The 19,409-nt window shown below is 32.2% G+C and overlaps 1 protein-coding gene and 2 long non-coding RNA genes across 4 annotated transcripts in view; all 3 read right to left on the reverse strand.

The window, feature by feature from the left end:
- The window catches only part of LOC126723271 (uncharacterized protein At1g28695-like), an 81,638-nt gene that overhangs the window by 33,764 nt on the left and 28,465 nt on the right, over nt 1-19,409 (reverse strand). The gene's annotated exons all lie outside the window — the stretch shown is intronic.
- Nucleotides 3,302-4,655, reverse strand: LOC126723274 (uncharacterized). Its single transcript, XR_007654217.1, has 3 exons — nt 4,325-4,655; nt 4,075-4,170; nt 3,302-3,701 (listed from the first exon to the last, which is right to left on the reverse strand). It is a non-coding gene; the product is annotated as an uncharacterized LOC126723274 (long non-coding RNA).
- LOC126723275 (uncharacterized) lies at nt 6,034-15,706 on the reverse strand. 2 transcript variants are annotated; one of them, XR_007654219.1, is made up of 7 exons: nt 15,630-15,706; nt 13,806-13,844; nt 13,682-13,703; nt 13,558-13,590; nt 9,213-9,271; nt 7,990-8,209; nt 6,034-7,035 (listed from the first exon to the last, which is right to left on the reverse strand). It is a non-coding gene; the product is annotated as an uncharacterized LOC126723275 (long non-coding RNA). The 2 variants fall into 2 exon arrangements; XR_007654218.1 differs by lacking the exons at nt 13,558-13,590; nt 13,682-13,703; nt 13,806-13,844; nt 15,630-15,706 and adding an exon at nt 10,064-10,468.

Raw genomic sequence — 19,409 nt, forward strand, 5'->3', positions numbered from 1 at the left:
TCCAAACATCTTTCATCCGATAACCACATTTCCTCAAACCTAAAAGGGCACTTACGTGGTGGTGGCTCAAACCCTAAAAGCTTAATTAATAATGGACAGTGATCTGAAGAATTACAATTAAGATGAGTTACAATAGAACCTGGAAATTTCATCAACCAAGGATTGTTTGCTAAGCCTCGGTCAAGTCTTTCCCATAGAGAATGCCCATCCGTGAAGTGCTTACTCCAGTTGAATCGAGAACCCACATATCCAAGGTCCATAAAATTACACTCCTCTATTACATCTCTAAAAAGTTGCATTTGTCCATTGCTTCAAATTGCACCTCCTTTCTTTTCATCTTGCCTAGTGATTTCATTAAAATCGTCAGCGCACAACCACGGAACCTGAGAGTGGTGGTTTAAAGAACGAAGGCTATCCCAAGCTTCAGTTCTTCTTGAAGTTTTTGGTTCCCCATAGAAGCCTATAAATCTCCATTCATTATCCGTACCCTTCTCAATCAATGTGTCAATGTAATAATTGGACGAATCCACCACTTCAAGGTTAACAGAGGCTTTCAAAAATAGTGCAATACCCCCACCTCGTCCTTCTTTAGGTACTAACCACTTGTGTTCGAAGTCAATATTCCTCTGTACAGTCTCTAGCATTGCATCGTTTGCCCACTTCTCGGCTAAAAATACGACAGCGGGGTCTTTTGCCTGGATTATTTCTTCAAGCTCTTTCCCTGTCTGGAGATTCCCCAACCCCTGACAATTCCACACTAAAAGATTCATGGTCACGAAAACTTGTCTAGAACCCGTAGTCTGTCGTTGCTGTGCTGGGATTGTTTCTGATTTACACACCACATGTGTGTCACGTGAGATTGGATGCCAGTTATTGAACGGTTCTTGGGTAGGTTAATAATTGTCTGAGGTGCTTAGTAGGGAAGTTATTTGTGATTAAGGGTGCTAGGGTATTACGGTTTGGTTGGGTAAAAAGTCTGTTGTGGAAATTATTGGCGCCTCCTTATAAATGTAAAACGTGTGAAACACCAATAATTGATTGGTTAAATGAGGCGAGTGAATGGAAAATTAGGGTTACCTTAGGATTCGGGATTGACGCTAGCTGGCAAGACCTCTCAGGAAATAAATGACACTACCGTTACTGATGCACGTATTGTTCTTTCCTTCCGTGATTTTTGCCATAATTAATACGGCCTTAACTGACAGCTTTCTTGTTCCCCACCAGCACCAGAACATGAACTCCGGTATGTCCAGCACTCTGTTTCTGAAAAACTTCACTCCCCCCCAGAACCTGTGCCTTATATTCCCGTCTTGGAACTCTTTGTCGCTTAACTAGAGAGCAAATCCTCCAGATGAATTGAAAAGATCTGGGATAAAAACTTGAAAAACGGTACTGCAAAATAAAAACTAAAGTATTTCCCCACCCCACGAAGAAAAACAACCAACAAACCTTAAAATAACCTTGTTATTTTAAGGAAAAAAACAAAACACACCTTCTACAAGAAGGGATAGAACTATTCTACTGTTCTAAAATAAAAAGAAAAAGAAAATAGTGGTGATGTGGAAAATTGTGGGAGTTTTAGAGACTTCGGTTATATATATATACTAGTCGCTAACCCGTGCGATGCACGGGAAACTATTAGAAAATAATAAAGCATGCATATATTAAAAGACAATTTAAGTTCATGTGTGCTTGTAAGGGATACATACCTAAATAGTTCTTGCGGTAGAAATAAAAGTCTTATCTTTGAGATAAAGAACTGATGTAAACAAACTAACCTTACATAAAACAAATTAAAAAAAAAAAAAAAAAAACATAAAACTGATGTCACGGGAAATTCAGCCACATAGTAGTAATATATAAAGATGTAAGCTATTCTTTTTATCTTCCTCTTTGCTTGTACATTAGGATTCCAGTTTTATAGCTTCCTATCCTTGACATGAAATATTAAGCTTGATATGAAACATTAATTTACATAATAAAAAATAGAAATCAAACATAAGTTTAAAATAAAATGAAGAATTAAATCTTTAACATCCTCAATTATCCATAAAATGTATGAAACACAAATTTAAAGAACTACTTAATCAATATTTAAAATAAATCAAAAGACAACTTTAAAGTGTTTTTTTGTATTTTCTTCCTTTGTTGCATCGTAGTAGACACTGAATATGTCCTTTGGTTTTCCTTGAGTACAAATGTTAGTGTGAGTTGCACATTGCTTTTGAATTCTATACCCGATAAGAGAAATGACATATATAATGTTAATATCATATTAGTTATTGTGTATTTTAATATTAAAAGTAAACATTTTATTTTGTGTACCCCTTGGGATTGGGAAGGATGCCTTTTTGTTGCAATTGTCGCACCATAAAAATTCATCTCTTGATTTCACCTTTTTACGACATACTTCGCAACAGATAAAATACCACCCAAAATTATCTATCTTAATGTTTGTAATCTTTCCCTAACAGGTAAAGATAGTTTCCTAGAAATTGAATTTGATATCAATCAATTCATAATTTTATAGTTAAATTTTGTATAAATTTGTCCATACACTTCTTAAGCAAGGAGGGTATGGACAATGCACAGAACACATGACATTACAGCTTCAATATTTATAGATTCAATTTATTTACAAAGGATCCATTGTCTCTTGAAGGCTTGAAGTGCTAGATAGAAGTTAGGTTAGCTACCTCTCATTTTATTCTAAGATTTTCGTAGGACATTTATGGCATGCAACAAAGGGCTCATGCAACTACAGCAAGATTTGAAACACATTGAATTTAGATCAAATATTCATACTTATAACAGTAGAATAATAACGGTCTGTCAGCCATCAATATCACAAAGTTTGTGCTAGATATTTAGTTAGATTTCCCAGCAAATAGAAATGAAGGACAATATGTTTGAAACAGGGCATTTCCATCACAATTAGAAACCTAAAATAAACTTAAAATCTCAGGTAACCAACACCCAATCGTGCATAAATTACAATAAGAATTCAGACATTGGCAGCCATACATGAACCCAAATAAGAATTCACAAAATTAAATCCAATAACCCAATTATTGGAAGCACCTGTCCAGAGCTACACACCGTAGTTATAATGATATCACGAATGTGCAAAGTCTAAATTACCAGAGACAGCCAGGTATATTATATGTAAAACGGTACTTGTGTTCTGATATTTTCATACCCTAACACTATTTACTACTAATATTTTATATGGCAAATACTTCTGATATAAAATAAACTTCAAAATCCAAATAGAGCCACAATATTGCATATACAGTTTAGATTAAACTTAATAAACCAATAATGATATAAAAAAGACTCCCACAGATACACATAGTCTACTCCAACCCTACCCCAAACAAAAAATCTACAGGGAATTCAATAATCAAATAGAAAATAACAAACTGAATCTGAGTTTCCAGTCAGTTATACAACTTCTTATTTGGATGCTTACATAATAATTCAGCCAAAACACTTTGTATTTCAAACAATATCTTATAGGAATTAAGAAACTCCAACCAAGGCTACTAATAATAACAAAAAAAATAAAGAAAAGTACAAATCTCCAACCAAATAGAAAAAGGAATTAAAATACTAAATAAGAAAATGTGAGAACCTGAGAGGAGGAGGATATAGCAGCATTGAAGTTTTATAGGTCAAACCACATACTAAGTAACCCCTTCCTGAAATTTGATATATATTAGAACCACACACAAAGCCAAACTACAGGTTTACAAATATCCTCATACTCAACTGCTTTAAATTTCAAATTCACAAATAATAATAAAAATTTCCAACCAAATTCAAAATTATAAACTACAAAATACAATCAACTCTAGAATACAAACCAAATTAAGAATTAATTATAAAGCAAGAAATAAAAATTTCATCAACACATTTTTAATTCCCTATTTCTCTATAATGAAGAGGCAGAAGGCTGGCATTTTAGGTAGCCAAATAATTATTCAATCAAATAGACGATTAAGTTAAGGTAAATCGAATATGGTAAAAAAACCTAAATAGCAAATAAAGCAGAACTTGAAGATAAGGCAAAACCTGTATGATTGTTGTCAGATTTTGAGGGTTGGGAGGCTCTTCAATACTATCTCCACTACAAAACCCATTCATATCCACAATATTTTCTTACAAAACCTGTAGAAATTGATTTTCTATTAGTGTTTCCCTGACTCCAACAAAAAAAGAATAGAGAGGAAAAAAGGGTTAGGAATTGAAATTCCTAAATTGATAGAAAACCTAATTGAAGACAGTAGGAAAAGAGATTAGTCATAGATTAATTGAGAAATACCTAGAGAGAATGATCTGATATGGCGGCCGGGTCGAAGATTGAAAACATTGGCACCCATGGTCGAGCTTGGTTCTGCGTTTGAGAGAGGAACACCCATGGTCGTGCTTGGGTCAGCGTTGTTTTGCTTGATTTGTTGTTTCTTCGTTGATTCTTTAGTCTGCTAGCAAAATATTTTTTTGAGGAGTTTTAACGGGTTTGCTTTTGGGGAAGAAAGAGAGGTTTTTTAATTAGGTTTGTTTCAGGAATTTTATCGGGTTGCTTTTGGGGAAGAAAGATACGTTTTTTAATATATCTAATATATATCAAATTGAAGCTACGGTATATATCAAGTTGAAGAAGCTACGGCCCACTATTAGATCATTATCATGGCCTGATCAACTTGAAGCTATGGCCCACTATTAGATGATTAATAGTTTATTAATTATTTTTTTTATTAAAAAATATAAATAAAAAATGCTGATGTGGAAAATTGTGGAGAGAGCAAGGCTTCGGTTTTATATATATATATAGACTAGTCGCTAACCTGTGCGATGCACGGGAAACTATTAGAAAATAATAAAGCATGCATATATTAAAAGACAATTTAAGTTCATGTGTGCTTGTAAGGGATACATACCTAAATAGTTCTTGCGGTAGAAATAAAAGCCTTATCTTTGAGATAAAGAACTGATGTAAACAAACTAACCTTACATAAAACAAATTAAAAAAAAAAAAAAAAAAACATAAAACTGATGTCACGGGAAATTCAGCCACATAGTAGTAATATATAAATCTCTTAAAACCTAAACCTAAATATAAGGACTAAATATATAAACAAACTAACCTTACAAAAGCTGAACTTTATAAGCTAAAATCTATACCGTGCATTGTAGATCTTGAAATACCGTGCATTGTAAATCTTGAATGCTTTAGGGCTTCCTACGTCTGGAGAGAGAGAGTTTACAAAAACCGTGGCTTTATATTTCTTAACTTGAGAGAGGGCTAAGGTTGCTAGGGTTTTGTAGATCTTGAATGATTTAGGGCTTCCTACGTCTGGAGAAAGAGAGAGTTTGCAGAAACCGTGGCTTTATATATCTTAACTTGAGAGAAGGGTAAGGTTGCTAGGGTTTTGAGGAGTTATAATTTTTATTTATTTTTTAATTTTTTATGCTGACGTGGAAAATTGTGGTGCCAGCAAAGGTTTCGGTTTTATATATATATATATATAGACTAGTCGCTAACCCGTGCGACGCACGGGAAAATTAATAACTAAGTTCCAAAATAGTATTATTTATTTATTTTTAAGATTGTTAAATATACATGAGTATTTATCAAAGTTCAAATCTCTTAAAACACAACACCAATATGAGAAATTCGATTGTTGTGTTCTACCTAAGTACAAAGTTAAAAACAACATCTAACTTTGTATTACTTGTTTGTACCTTTAGTTAACAACCTCAAATTACTGGTAGGCATCCTACGTCTATTATCAATTGCATCCTTTTTTTCATGAAATTTAAGGTCCCTATCATTTTTTTTAACATAATCCCTTTTATTATTCAGTCTGTTTGCAAAATCCTGGTAATTAATAAACAGTAGAAAGGAAGCACAACATGCAAACACAAGAATGCTTTACATATCTTTAAATAAACTACATCCATTTAAATAAATAAATAAATAAAACATATTAAAAGAAAAACATATTAAAAGAAAAACATTAAGGACCTTGATCTTTGTGAAATAAGGTTATAATGTTATTACATATAAAGTAATTCATCAGCCCTGTCTCAATCTTGTGTGCACTGCAAGCAGTAGCTGGAGCATTTGAATCAACTGCAGTCTTTTCTTTTCAAGGCAACACTTGCAGCGGTCTCAATCTTGTGTGCACTGCAAGAAGTAGCTAGAGCATTTGAATCAACTGCAGTCATTTCTTTTCGAGGCAACACTTGCAGCGGTACCCACATTCCATCTTGCCTTTGGATGGTTGTCCTCAGAGGTTGCTATTAGAGATATTTGAAATCACGGTAGCAGCCATAGCCTATTAAGGTTACAGAGATAGAGAGAGGGGGAGTGCATTATCGGGTTCAAAGTAGTTCTAAGTTCAAACTAAGTAAAATATTTAACTAAAATACCGTGCTAAAAATAAAAATTAAAAATATTGTTGAGGTGTAAAATTATGAAGACTCCAAAGCTGAGGTGGCACACTCTTAAGAGGCCAACTTTTTATTAACATTTGAATTTCCTTGCAACCTTCTATTAACATGAAGCAAACAAACACAACCTATGTTAATATTTCTCACTAAGTGCTTTTTTAAGAATCTGCCAATAACTACCAAAACATCCTGGACTCTGCATCAATTCCTAGTACAATGCCAACAATTACCAATTATCACAATACAGCTAACACTAAGTACAATAGAAGCATAATGCATATTAGCATGTACAACAACAACAAAAAAATTTCACAAACAGCAGCACCAAGCCTTAGTATAGCAGCACACAGCAACAATAATGTTAGTTTGAATACTGGAAAATGAAGATTAGCCTTATGACCATAGGAGCAACATAGAAAGCCTATTGACTAAAACCTTATCTTCTTTCCTTTTTTTTGGTAAGTGAAAAACTTTATCTTCTTTCTAAATCATTTTATTTCAAATTACTGAAGCTCACCCTTCCAAGGGTTCAAAAGAATGATGACAGTGAAGCATAAGCAGCTGTGAACAGTTGTCGGCCTAATTAAACCATCAACACAAAAATTAGACTACAAATATGAGTTATATTAATAATTATTTTTCACAAAATTAAATCTTAAAAAAAAAAAAAAACTAACAAATAACAAAACCTAAATAATATTTAACACAAATTTTCTTCAATTGAACAAAGACACAGAAAATGATAAGATGGAAAGAATGACATTAACACATTGAGATGTAAGCAAGATCTACCTAAAAACCCCCTAACCATAACTACAATTAAGCAAACAACATTAGGTTAAATTACAACTGAGTTCAAAACTGGAATCACAAATATTACATCACTTGAATTTCATGTTGATATAAGTCTTAGGATACTCGGAATATCCTATGACAAAACCGAAAATTTAATGAAAAATATGGTATAAATAAACTAAAACAAATCCTCCAACAATTATAAAACCATAACCTAAATATAGAATATTAAATCTCTCATAATCTGAAAGAAAACAAAAAATAAAGTAAATAACAAAAGGGTACGATGAAACAAACTTGAGAACTGGTTACCTTTGTTTTACTTTTTAATTCTTAGCATCAAACAGATTGCCAATCTAATTTTAAGAATGAAATACAACTTTAAAAAACTATAAAATCGAGCATTGTAAACAATCAAATCAACAGTTAAAAATATTTTAAGAAATAAATCTCTATCAAAACGTAAAAGTAAATAACATTATACTTTCAAATTTCACAGTTTTAACAAAGTGACAAATCCTTCATACATTTTCAAACAGAACCACTTAGGAGAAACAAATGTAGTCAAATGTATTCAATAAACTGTATCAATAGGATCAAGTTTCCAAATCTAAGTGACAGATGATAGAACCACTCAGGTTTATTAAAAAAAAATTATTAATATATACGAAAATTATAGCTTCTTCTAAACTATTCATTCATAACCAATTCGGATGCGAGCATAACAGTTAGTATTACCTAGATATAGTCTTCTCGTTCTTCTTCTAGCCATCCTTCAGAACCTTATCTTGGATTTGGTGTGGCGCCAACATATTTGAGTCACTGATCTCTTTTAAATTAGAATAGATTTCGGTTCCCTTGTCCAATACAACGAACTTGGAATGAGTTTTTTGCTTCCTAGATCTTCTAGTAACTTTTGTTGGACACGCTTTTGATTCTCTCATCTACTCTTTGCTATCTAGGCATATAATAACAGATAACAGGAAAAAAATACTCAATATCAAAGCATCATAAATAAGGGGGTGGGAAATAATTACATCAAGCATTTAAAAAAGAAAAAAAAATCTATAGGGCTAAATCCACATTTGCATGTGTGTTTAACCATTGTCATTCCACAGTTGCCACATTGCAATGAAATTTTCAATGTTAGACATGAAATCAATGTCTATGGAAATTTGGAAGCCCTACCAAAAAGGTAAGCATAAACAAAGAAACCAAGATTTTGAATAAGAAATTTAACAAATACCAAGTGATCAAAGATACCCATTGACAAAAAAAAGATTTAATAATAATAATAATCACATATCAAAATTTGGATTTCCAAAAGACATGAATTCAAAATAACCATTTCCAAAAATACTCTCTGCTCCCTACGCTAATAGGAAATACCTGTTAACTTACTATTACATTAAGCAGAATAACGTGTTTTTTCTTTTTTAACTGTACATGAGGTATAAGTTTAAGTGGGTTTTTATCCTACGTGGCATAACATGAAACATTTTAATAAACCATCAGCTTAACTGTTAGTATTATAACAGGGGGGCATTATTGAATCAATTTGGTTCCTTCCCTTTATATCTACAACTTTGTATCTTTCACTTTTTAAAATTTTGAAAAATGTAGCAAAAACATGCATGTGCAGAATTTGGTGAGAAGCAAAAAAAAAAAAAAAAAAAAGCTTGTAATGTCGAATGCTCATAGGACCAAGACTAAATTGGTTTAAAATGTAAATTCAATGTTCAGCAAGCATTTGATTGTAATTTAAGCGGTTTATTTGTTTTATTTATAGTGAGAGGCTTTCGAATGGTGTTGTAGCAGTAAAAGTTAAAATTTTAAGATTACTGAAACGATGTATCATGCGGGTTTTTAAACTTAAAGCTGTAAATAATCTGCATATCAATAATCATGAACATATATAAAACTAATTTAGGAGTAAGCATTGTTTTAAGAAAATAACTCACTCAGAAAAGATGGATTGTGGATAGGAATTTCGAAGCTAATGAAACAATCTATGCTTGATCTGCAAAAAAAAAAAAAAAAAAAAAAAAAAAAAGAGAGAGAGAAAATTAGAGGAGCAGTGAAGCGTGACTGGAGATATAGATGAGAGAAGCGGATGATAGATGGATGAGGAAATACCATTTGATGTGAAAAATGTAAACTTTCTTTAATTGCTAAGATTAGCATTCCTAAGATAAGTATTTGAATTATAAAAAAAAAAAAAAAAGGTCACATCAAATACCAAGCATAAAATTTAAAATAAGAACAACAGTAAAAGCCTTAATATTGTTCACATTTATTTCTTTTCCAGAACAATTCCAGCAACAAATGAAGCATCAAATTAATAACCTTTCACACATTTTTTACTGTTTAGTTTCTAACAAAACCAAAAACTCAAACTTTGCTCATTCAATCAGTCCCCAATTGAACCAAAAACAAATTCCAATTTCCCTCATCATTCCCTCACTTAATCCTCCATTTTCTCAACAACCAATCAAAAACCTCATTGTTTCTAATTACGCAAACTGAATAATCCCTTGAGTTATACTCTTTAAAGAAAAATAACAAATAAAAAAGCATATATAATCACAGCTTTCTTGGGAAAGAAACAGAGATGGAAAGCAAGAGAGAAAAAGTGAGTTAGGGCAAGAAGGAAAGAACCAAACAAACAATATCAAAATCTGAAATCTACAAATCATAACAGAAAATCCCAAAACATCTAAGCAAATATCTATATCTATACCTATCCAACCAAAATACCCAAAAACTAAGTCATATTAAATACCCAGATATAAGAAAGGGGAAAAAAAATAACCGGTGGCAGTTTCGACGATCTGATGATGGCAGGTAAATGGCCTGAACGGAGTTAATGGCACTTAGATTTCTCTTCCTCAATCTCAATTCCTGTGTGTGCCTGCGGTTTTGGTGTTTTGAGTCTGGCGAGGGAACGGATGGCGGCGGAAAATCTGACAGTAATCGTGTTTTGCCTCTTTCTCTTCTCAGTTTCTCTCTTCGTGTCCCAGACCTCATCGCCTCCCTCTATTTCCATCTCTCTTTCTCTGCTTCTTTCACTGTTTCCTCGTCGTCTCTCTCTCTCTTTCATCGCCTCTCAATTTCGATCTGTGTGTATATGGAGGTGCAGCGAAGAATCACAAGTTTGAGTCGATTTGGGTTTTAGGGTCTGCGTTTTTTTTTTTTTTTTTTTTGTGGATAAGCGGCGTGAAAGGGTGTCTTTTATAGTTTTATTACGTTTTTTTATTTTTATTTTTTTTAATATTATGCTGACGTGGAAATTTGTGGGAGCTTCAAAAGTTTCGGTTATATATATATATATATATTGACTAGTCAGAAACCCGTGCAACGCACGGGATCTTATCTATTTATAATAGACTAAAATAATTTTATAAAATTTTAAATTGATTATGAAATTATACTATTGCGTGAATTGCTCCTATTTTTTTGAGTTACAATTTGATGAATAAGTCATTGCTTGAACATGCAATGGGTTGCAAAAAATCTAGCTAACAAATTTAGATATTGAAAAAAAATAACTAAAAAATTCTAATGTTAAAACGTCTAAAAGGAAAAAAAAAAAAATATATATATATATATATATATATGACTACCAAATAGAGAAAATATAAGAGAAAGATAGGTTACCTTCAAGAGAATAATCCATAGTTATAACAGTTGAAATTTGCTAAACTGTTTCAAATATTGCAAAAAATTGAACCCAAAAATTTAGATGGTCAAACTTTCAAAAGACAATAAAATTTAAAATCAAAAGATTCAGAACCTACAAATTATAAAAACAAAACAAAAACAAAAAGTCATTATTGCGAGACAATTTCAGTAAGGATGGAAAGCTTTTCTAAGTTTTTTTTATCCAATTCTTCATAATTGATGAAAAATTTGGTTCAAACATTGTCAAACACTTTGAAGGTGCAAATAATATAGGCTTCTAACATAATCTTTAATTAATAAACAAAGAAGCATGATACCATAAGAGAAAACATAAGATAACATATAATGCATATACCTTACTCCACAGCTGTGAAAAAATATCCACACAAAAGGAATTGAAAACTTGTACAACAAATGCAATAAGCTACTTCTAATGTGAGACAACCTAACATACGTCTCCATAAGGTAAAGCTTAAGGTTATATAATCTAAAATAATATAGAATATAGCATCTTTGAACTACACAAAAAGTTAACAAACTTACCACAATACTTGTAGTTATACTATATATTGTAAAGTACTACTCCATCGCTAATGAGAGTCATGTAAAATCTCATGGGGCTTGGAAGAACAGACAGCCACAAGATCACCTCCACCAGACACAAAACAAAAGCAAAAAAAAACTTATTCACAAAAAAGAGAAAAAGCAATAGCAAGCATACCAAAGAAATTGAAACTTAGAGTTTTCTCTCTTAGTGGAGACAGACAGAGGAGATTGCTTTAGGGTTTTCAAAGATTTTGTCTCTTTTATATACATATATATATATATATATATATAAGAGACTCCTGTTAGGACTCTCTCACTGTTTAGTTTTAAAAATTAAAATTTTTTTAAATTAAAATGATGATGTGGAAAATTGTGGGAGTTTTAAAGGCTTCGGTTTTATATATATATATAGACTAGTCGCTAACCTGTGTTATGCACGGGAAAGTTCAAGAAATTTATTTTAATATATTATATGTTTTTTTTTTTTTTGCCTTTATTAAGCACTAATAAATAAAAATTGTATATTTGAACAAATAAATCAAGGTTTATAATAACAATTTCCACATTAAAATTGCAATAATATAATATCAAAAACTTACATACAAATAAATACAAAAATAATTTGTTATGCTTATATGCTCCCACTTCTCATGGCTGGAAATCTTCATTATTGTATACAATTGTGTCTTTGTATGATGTAACATAAAGTTAGAGCAACATAAAGTTGTTTTTAGGCCCCCAGCAGTGTTCTTTCTTTTCCATGGTACCCTAGATCTCCCAAAAGTGCAACTTATATGCCTTGAAAAAGAAAATAACTTATTAACTTCCATGACAATAACAAAGACCACCACATGAAAATGTCCACTTAATAGAATAAGAATCATATTATTTAGTTTCACTAATCCACCATTGAATTTCATAACTCACATTAAAGATAACACCAAAGACTTTAAATCACATACAGTCCATCGTTTCCATCATGAAAATCAAAAGATATGAGCATATGGTTTGAAAATCATCATCTAAAACATTGCATTGTCAAATAAGAAAAAGAATATATCAAGCATTGAACACACACTTAAAATGGAATGTAAAAACCTGGTCCTTTTTTAACTTGATAAGTGCAGCTCTTTTATCTAATTTCAACATTAAAATTTGCAAAATAGGAATTTAATATTTTTTTTAAAAAAATTATATCCCTGAAATTATTATTTAATGGGCAAAGAGAAAGCAAAGAGTTAAAAAAATGCTTTCACATCTATCTTCGACATGAGTCTTTTCTACCATCCACACAAAGTCAATCACAAAGCTATCATGCACGAAAATGTTTGTGGAGTGGTCTCACACCATTGGCATAAATGATATGCATTTCAAAGTGTTTTGATTATTCAACCTTCCATCAAACCCCATCTAGTCTATAGATCATCATGTACAATTCAAATTCCCATTCTCACTACTTTAAAGTAGCATCACATCAACAATAACAATATTAAAAAGTTAAGTGATATGATTATGAATCTTTAGTACTCTTCTCAAATACTACCAATATGCATGAGTATTCATTCATCTGATAAATAATTTAATATGCATATGAGTAATCAAGTCAGTATGTGGAAACTTAATATGACATTTTTAATTTGGTACGTGCAAACATGTAAATATGACATTTCAAGTTTAATTTGCATTCAGTAGTGTGTGATTGCAGAATCCTTAAAAGTGATGTGCACAACTTTTCTTTTCCATTTTTCTTTTCCAGTTAATTGTGCATTACCATTCTAGAATTTTTGCAAAGTATATTAGAAGATACTGTAAAACTGGAGGAAAAAAAAAACCAAAAAGAAATTGAAAGAAGTTGGAAACACACAACTAAAAAGAATCGTCAATTTGATAAATCACTCATTATATATTTATAAATTCATGATCAACTATCTATTAATTGTAGATATCAAGAAGCCAACTCTATCTCAAACTGACAAGTCTGTCTTTGTGTGTTTAAGATTAGAGATAGATTTTTTATTCTAAGATAACATATCTACTCGTTATAATTAGCACATAGCTAAAAGGAAAGTCCAATTGTACCCTTATGGCCTGCACAATCCTGATGAGTAATGCCTACATAAAATCCAAAAAACTCAACTTCAATTTCTTTACAATTAAACCTAATAGTAATCAAGTAATTGAATAGTTTTGAGACAAGGTATACCTGTAACTGATAGTCTCAAAACCTGTAAAACATAAATCACATCAGAATATACCTAATTAACTATACAAAATGATCCATGATTAATGAATGCACATAATATCAAAAACAACAATGAGGACAGAACCTCTGTGTGGATGATCTGGAAATCCGATGGAAGGAGTCACTGCAATCCATATCAATAAAAGAAATTTGAAAATTTAATACCCAGAAGATAGAAAGTCAAGAACAAAATAACCATGAATCAAAGTTGAAACCAACCAACTGATAAAACAAATAAAATAGCTATATAAAGATTCTTGAATCCCAAACACACTAAATAAAAACCCAAAATTATTTATAATTTGAATCCTATAATTTCTTATTGACCAAACAAAAATCATTATTATTATTAAAAACCAAAGCAATAACACAAAAAGAGAGAGATGGGATGGAACATAAATTTGAACATCTTCTTTGAGCTACATGTTTTATGTTAATTTAAAATTTCTAAGATTCCTTGAATTTCATATGAAAAGATGCTAGTCTCACATCAAGGAATTTAGGATTTTGAACATGAATAACACAAAAAGAGAGGGATGGGATGGAACATAAATTTGAACATCTTCTTTGAGCTACATGTTTTATGTTAATTTAAAATTTCTAAGATTCCTTGAATTTCATATGGAAAGTTGCTAGTCTCACATCAAGGAATTTAGTATTTTGAACATAATGTTGTAATAATGTACTGAAAATAGAAATCATGAAAATGAAGATAACTCACCCTGCACAATTAGCTAACATTACAACAACCTTATTTAGCTTGGCTGGAATGAAATTGAATTTCCACTAATACAATCCTAGCAACAGAGTATAAAATATTAAAATATCAGCAACTAAAAAGTTCATAGCTTTAAAATTTGGAGTTAGAAGATTGCATAGCAAAGATTAGCTGCTAAAAATAAAATGCCAACCAAGAAGAAACTTAAGAGGGAGATCATCACTGAGCCACCCCTCTTTTAATGAGCTAAACTTTGAACATGACTTCTACCTTATGTGCAAAAGGGCTTTTACTAAGTATAAAATAATTATAAACTTGAGAAGGATCTTAAAAATAAAAAATAGGAATGAAAATACAAGCAAAAACACCTCAAACACCTCATATGCACTATGTAGAATCCCATATGCAGAATCCCACTGCAGACATAGCATCAAACACCTTACAGGCACTATTATAAACTCTTTTTATCATTTTGTCAAATAAAGCAAAAACTGATATTTAAATTGCCACAATCAAAAGCACAACCACCATTCCAAATTTGAGAGATAAGTAGGATAATTAATCGATATTTAGAGTTACCCATGACTGGATTAGACTTCATTGTTTCAACAGGATATAACAATAGTTAAAAAAGACGCTATGTCTCTATTGAGAATAATCTAAAATGTCACTGTTATACATGCACAAACTGCTATTCAACAATCCATTTGCTAAACTTTAAAGGATCAAATCTTGGCAAAGTAGAAAGCAAAATTTGAATATTTTGTTGGAGAGAAAAACATAAAGGAGAAGATTCTAGGAAGGATGGTAACTTGGAAAATTAGTGTCAAACACTAATGCTACAGTCAAATATTATAAAGACCAGTCATAAAAGAACACAACTCTTGTGACATCAAAAGACAAATAGTTTCTATTTGGGGGAGCTATCCCTATGATGTTAATGATTGGGAAATTAAAACAACTATTCGATGACACCAAATCCATACCATATATAATCCTTTTCTACTTGGCTTGTAAGGAAAATTCACTGTACCATTCAATTAAACATCTTCAGAAAACAACAGTGAATAAAAGGGGCAAGCTTTTTCATCATATATAGCAAATTTAATAAAACAATTCGTTAACAGCAACATAAATCTATAATATAAAGAGCTAGAATTTCCCAATTCAATATAATTGAAGAAAGAAAACCTTGGATTTGAAGTGCAACCGCTGGTCAACCTTGCAAGCCATCAAGAATTCTGGCTTCTTCATCATTGTACCAGTTTGAGCTCTGAGAGGTAAAGATGATGGGTCAATCATTTCCCAACATATCCAATCGGCTTTTCCTCCTTTCTCATCCTAAGTTTTGGATTTGGATTTTGGATTTTTGGGGGAAGGAGAAGGTTTTGATTTTTGGAGAGAGAGGGTTTCTGAGGAGAGAGAGGAATGGTCGTATATGTTGCCCATGGTTTTGCTTTTGCCGTGGTTTTGATTAGAATTTAGGTTTTTAGTTTTTTGTATTATCGGGCTCTAGGAAAAAAATAATCAGAATTTTTGTTTTTTTTTTTTTTTTTTTTTTTTTTTACTTTTGCCGTGGTTTTGATTAGAATTTAGGGTTTTAGTTTTTTGTATTATCGGGCTTTAGGAAAAAAATAATCAGAATTTTTGTTTTTTTTTTTTTGGTTTTGCTTTTGCCGTGGTTTTGATTAGAATTTAGGTTTTTAGTTTTTTGTATTATCGGGCTTTAGGAAAAAAATAATCAAAATTTTTGTTTTTTTTTTTAAATAATGCTGACATGGAAAATTGTGGGAGCTTAAAAAGTTTCGGTTATATATATATATATAGACTAGTATTATGCCCGTGCGATGCACGGCTTAATCAAGAGTCATCTGTAAATTATTGAAAATAAAAAATAATAATTTTATATTAATTAAAATTAAATAGATAATAAAAATAAACTAATCTTTTACTCTCTTTTTTAATTTTTTTTTTATAGAATATTTGTATTTTAACATACACACCAGGGGAGAGGGGAAAAAGTTTTTAAAGAAACTAACAATGGTGTATATCCAAATGAATGCATATTGTGTAAGATTAAGTTTTTTATTAAAAAAATCATATATAAGTCCAAAATTAATTGAATGGAATATGGTAGATAACTATGCAATTAATAAAAAAGGATATGCTTGAAAAATATAAAAAGAGTTTGCATAATTTAAACATAGTTGCATATTTATATGAAAAACCTTGAATTCAATAACTAAAAAAAATTATTTAAAGCATATTTAAGTGGCGACCTCAATGTAATAGTTAAGAAATGCAATCATAAATTTGTATGATCTCAAAAATATAATGAATATATATTTAACTAAAGTTTTTTGTTTTATATTAAATTATATATGATATAAAAGTTGAGCAATCATAGCTCTTCCATGTGTCATACTTGTCAATAACATTTCTAGCTCCTTGATTGTCTGTGAAAGTGACGGTCTGTTCATCTAGTAGATGAAATGATAATTATTCAACTGCTGGAGTTCGATAATGTATGTCAAATTGGTAAATTCTCCAACATGCTTCACACGCAGAAATATATCGACAATCTAAGTAACTCTTGATTTCATCAACATCACTTATTTGTTTCTTTCCGGATATTTCATTTCTTGTTACGTTTTCTTGTACCAACACTGTAGCTCTATCAGGGCCTTTGTTAATATACTTGAAGAGATATTTTAATTGCTTTAGATTGATTGCACCACTCAACATTTATATGAGCTATAGAAGAAGAGCTTGCCGCGTTGGTGAGCAATAAAGATCCCAAGATGGTTTTCTTGATGGAAACCAAAGTTGAAAAATTACTGTGGAAAGAATTGGTAGAAAAATGCAGTTTGCTAACATTTTTGTTGTTCCACGTGTTAATACAGGTGGTGGTTTGGCCTTACTTTGGAAAGCTGATTGTTCTGTGGATGTTCAATCTTATTCTGATAATCACATTGATGCTATTGTGGACCATGGAGTTGATGACGCTTGGTGGTTTACGGGTTTCTATGGTGACCCTGACACCGCCAACAGGGAAAACTCCTGGTCTTTGCTACGTGTCTTAAGCTGTCGTTTCTCTCTTCCTTGGATTTGTATGGGTGATTTCAATGAAATCTTGTTGGGTGAGGAGAAACTTGGCTAGCTTGATCGACCTAAAAGACAAATGCAGTTATTTAGAGATGCTCTGGATGACTGTAGATTGAAGGATTTAGGATTTAATGGTTACCCTTTTACATGGTGCAATAGGAGACCTGGTGCTCACAATGTGTGGATTCGACTTGATAGGGGTGTTGCCACACTGGAATGGATGTTGAGATTTCCTACTTCCCGAATCCATCATCTAGATGCTTTTCATTCAGACAATAAGCCAATACTACTATGCTCGGACTCTGAACTGAAGCGTTTCTATAGGCGGGGCGGGCCTTTTAGATTTGAGGTCATGTGGGTTAAGAATGATTCATGTGAAAAGGTCATCAAAGATTCTTGGGGTTCAACTAGTCTTGCAGCTTCGGTGTGGGGCTTCAGCAGAAAACTCAGTTCAGTCCAAGACAATTTGAAAACTTGGAATAGACAATCCTTTGGTCATGTCCGTAACTCCCTAGCCAAAAAGCTAAAGGAGTTGAAGGTAGTGGAGGAGTCGGTTGGGTATGTTTCAGATCCTACCCGTGTGCACATGCTACGCTCTGAAATCGAGCAACTGAAGAATAAGGAAGAATGTATGTGGAAGCAGCGATCCCGTATGGCTTGGTTGAAGGAAGGTGATAAAAATACCAGATTTTTTCACTGTAGAGCAACTCAAAGAAATAAACGTAATCTCATTTTGGGTTTGGAAGATGAGGCCGGCGTTTAGGTTGAAGAGGAAGAGGTTTTGGGCAAAGTGGTTGAAGACTACTTTCAAGACTTGTTTACATCATCAAACCCGAGTCAGTTTGATGTCATCCTGGAGGGTTTGCGACCAGTGATCACAGTTGAAATGAGTGCTTCCTTAAGCCGAGTCTATCAAGCTGAAGAAGTGCTCCTTGCTCTTAAACAAATGGCCCCACTCATTGCGCTCGGTCCAGATGGTATGTCTCCCATTTTTTATAAAACTTATTGGCATATTGTTGGTGATGATGTTATCTCTATTGTTCTTAATGCTTTAAATTCAGGTAAGGTTCATGAATCTCTCAATGCTACCTTTATTGCCTTTATTCCAAAGGTTAAAAACCCGAAACGAGTTGCTGAATTTAGACCAATTAGTTTGTGTAATATTGTTTACAAATTAATTGTCAAAGTGGTGGTTAACCGGTTGAAAAAAATCTTATCCCATGTGATTGATGACTCTCAAAGTGCTTTTCTCTCAAGTAGACTTGTCACTAATAATGTCCTTATGGCATTTGAAACCTTGCATTACCTTAAAAGAAAAACCCATGGTAAATTGGGATTTATGGCTTTTAAGTTGGATATGAGCAAGGCTTATAACCGGGTGAAATGGGTTTTTTTGGTGAAGGTAATGGAGCATTTAGGCTTCTCGAATAAGTTGGTCTCCCTTATATCTTCCTGCATGAGTACAGTCTCCTATTCTGTCCTCATTAATGGCCAACCTGTGGGTAACATTAAACCTACAAGGGGCCTTAGACAGGGTGACCCTTTATCACCCTACTTGTTCCTCCTTTGTGCTATGGGTTTACAGGGACTTATCAAAAAGGCTAAAACTAATGGTGACATCAGAGGTGTATCTATTTGCAGAAATGGCCCACGGGTAGCTCATTTATTTTTTGCAAATGACAGTGTACTCTTTTGTCGGGCTAAAGTGGAGAAATGTTAGAGGGTCCTTGATTTACTCTCAGTCTATGAAAAAGGCTCCGGGCAGAAAATAAATAGAGAAAAAACAAACATTTTCTTCAGTGCAAACACCCATCAAGACATGCAGAATCAGATTCAACAACTTTTAGGAGTACCAGCCATTCGGTA

This window comes from Quercus robur, chromosome 4 (genome assembly GCF_932294415.1).
Source record: "Quercus robur chromosome 4, dhQueRobu3.1, whole genome shotgun sequence".
NCBI classification, from domain to species: domain Eukaryota; kingdom Viridiplantae; phylum Streptophyta; class Magnoliopsida; order Fagales; family Fagaceae; genus Quercus; species Quercus robur.